General features: G+C 38.0%; 1 protein-coding gene across 1 annotated transcript in view; it reads right to left on the bottom strand.

Annotated features, from left to right (window-relative positions):
• The window catches only part of LOC119588147 (twitchin-like), a gene marked incomplete in the record, with an annotated part of 124648 nt that overhangs the window by 62912 nt on the left and 58626 nt on the right, over window positions 1-3110 (bottom strand).

Here is a 3110-nt window from a genome sequence, read left to right as displayed (position 1 = left end):
ACGCGCATATTGATAATGAAACGTTTGTATAATATGTTTTCTTTTGTCAGTCTTGAGAAGGAGGTCTGTTATTCAGCCTTTTGTCATATTCACATTTTTTAATGAAACGAATATATAGTTTTTTAAGCAATTAGAGTACATTAACATTGATTAACCAAGAGGTCTTGTCAGTTTGCATCTCTAATAGCAAAATATCCAACAAATTATTTAAGACAGTGATATCAATGAAGATTATGATTTCAAGACCGGCTGAAACAGAAGACAATCTATAACGGGAATGTGATCTGAATACTTTATTGAGCATCAGGCAACAATCACATATACAAAGAAATATCATAAAACAAAGGATAAATTGATGCCAACTCTATGAGTCACAGAGAATCACGCTGTGACTCAACCTGTGTGTATAAGAACAGTTTAGGATTAATTCACATCTAGATATGACATGCGGACGTGCAGATATGAATAAATGGTCGACTGATCCCCGAATTGGGAACAACGCTCGGGCTAGGTGTAATTTGCCCAGGATATCAGAATTATACACATGAGAATATAGATCATAGATATATAAACATGCATACATGCCTTATTTTAAATCATGCCTGCATCCGGCCACGTCTAGAAAATGGAGAAACTGAAAGAGTAATGGCGGTTGAGGTAACGATGCTCTTTCTTTTGGCCTCATGACACAGGCTCTTCGTTCTACGCGTCTTATACATTGCCGTCAAGATGCGTCCATGGTTTACGACACTGAGGACTACGTGCATGTGCAAAAGAAAAAGCATTTCACATATATTCATACTGAATATAAAAGATACATTTTTAAGAGTCATGCAGAATATCTTTTTAACCAAGGTTTTGGGTTTGGTGTTTATGAAGAGAAGACTTAGAGAGTGACTTAAATCGCGGCGGTTTATTGAGTGATAAAAAGTACGTTTTTTTAAATCTTTATTGATTATATTTGAGCTCGGGTTAATGTGTTTTCGTTTTGAGTTGATTTTTTTGGTCGTTTTAATAATTATGATTAAGATTTTGATAGGAAATATGAATTAAGCCGTGGTTACATCAATTTAAAAATTTTGATTTTTAATACTTGTACCATCCTAATTCCATCAGTATGTTCTAAATACCTTCAGATTTAAAGTTATATGTAAATCAAGGATAATTATGATGGAATACTGGCGGAAATATTAACGGTATAGCTAGTCGGTACTTCTAGCCACGAAATAGATCAAAGACCGAAATGTTGCAGCGTGCCAAACCTCGACACACTCGTCAAACCTCATTCCAGTGTTGGAGCTTTGGCCAATCAGGAATAAGATCTGCTAATGACACTCTACGAAGATTGTCAGTCTCCTGAGGGCGTAGGAGGAGAGAAGACCACGTCAGTGTGCTGAGGGCGGAGAGAGCGGCGGAGGCGGTGGGTGTGGCTGCGGAGGTCACGTGGTCACTCCACAAGCGAGTTAGCAAATCACAAACCTCGAAATGTGTTTGGGTCGGGGTGGGAGGGGCAAGGCGAACCAATCATTGATCAAAGGGACGAGCCGTAAGCGAAAAGGGGGAGGAGTCTATTGGTCAAGGGGGTGGAACTTAACCAAAAGGGGAATGAGTCTTTTCTGATTCTTGTTTTCATTTCAGTGACTTTCAGTGATTTAAAGTGATCAGGAATCTGAATTATACAGCAGCATCTAGAGTCAATTAAAATAACAAAAAATACGCAAGAATCCAAGAACACTTTCATTCTGTAGTAGAATATAGATCATTATTAAAAGCTACACGAAAAGAGTAGCAATATACTTTATATTATATACAACTGACCAAGTTTAGTTTCTTCTTGGCATACTTCAACATCGCTTAATCAAAAGATCAAAGTGGAGATCAAGAAACGTCATGATAATGTCTATAACGCTTAATAATGTCTATACAAACAGCATATATACATGTGAAAAAATCGGGCTAAAATTTATGCCTGTGGTAAAAGCATTGAGGTCAAATATAAATATATCAAAATTGTGCGTCGGAATGGGATTTCAAAATTCGTCTGGGAGAAGGGACAGTTTTATAAGTAGTGGATAAAAAAGGGCATTTGATCACATCTAGAAAAAGATAAAAAAGCAAAAAACAAAAGCACGTAAAAGCAACAAATAAAGCTTTTAAAGGTGGACGTAAAATAAAATATAACGTAAAACAAAAAGGAAAAATAACAGCCGTACAATTAATTATCATGGAATTGAATCCTTTTTTATAGAGATAAAATGAGGATCCAAGGCTTAGCGTTCTGCCCGGGTCCAATCCAACTGCTGTTTACCCTTTTACGTTTGACGGCCTGGAGTGTCGGCCAATCAGGAATCATCTCAGCGAGCGATCCTTTGCGACTGCCAGGAGGAGGTGGTTTTAGGCCTTGTGGCGGATCCTTGAGGCCGCGTCCGTAACAACCATGCCAGACAATGGAGGGAGAGAGCAAGTTAGCAGGGAACCCACAACCCCAGAACGTGAAAACAACATGGCTCTACCCCTAGGCCGTGACGTTACATCCCGCCATGGCCGCGGAATCGCCGAGGGGAACCATGACGTAACGAGTGAGCTTCTGTTATGATGTCACGACAAGCCAGTTTAGTCATGACGTCATAAGAGACTGTCGACTGTGACGTCAGTGAAATCCTCGCGATCGCAAGGCCACGCCAGAGTGATAACGCATCAGCTGGCTGTGGCTGCGGACGCCTTAAAGCCTCTTCTTAAGGAAAGTTTCTTCCGGGTCTTGCTTCTTGCTTGAGATCTTGAGGAGTGCAGTCAGGCTGCTAAGTTTATTTAGGTGTGTTGTTGAACACGTTAGATTTTTTTTTTTAAATAAAAGTTGAAAAAGACTACTGGGGAGGATCTACATAAAAAATCTGAATATGAATTAGTTAATATAGAACTATTAATGAGATCAAAGGAATTACGCTATATCTCAGTGAAAAATATTAACTTTTTAAAAGTTGATTAAACATTTTATTACAATATTGAATATTTAAGTAAATGTGTAACTAGAGTCTATTTATTATTTTGTTTAGCTTATCATTATTATATGATAAAGTAATCATAAAAATAAATATAGCACTGCTTCTATT

This window comes from Penaeus monodon, chromosome 23 (genome assembly GCF_015228065.2).
Source record: "Penaeus monodon isolate SGIC_2016 chromosome 23, NSTDA_Pmon_1, whole genome shotgun sequence".
NCBI classification, from domain to species: domain Eukaryota; kingdom Metazoa; phylum Arthropoda; class Malacostraca; order Decapoda; family Penaeidae; genus Penaeus; species Penaeus monodon.
The sequence above is the reverse complement of the archived record's forward strand: the minus strand, read 5'-3'. Positions and strand labels throughout refer to the sequence as shown.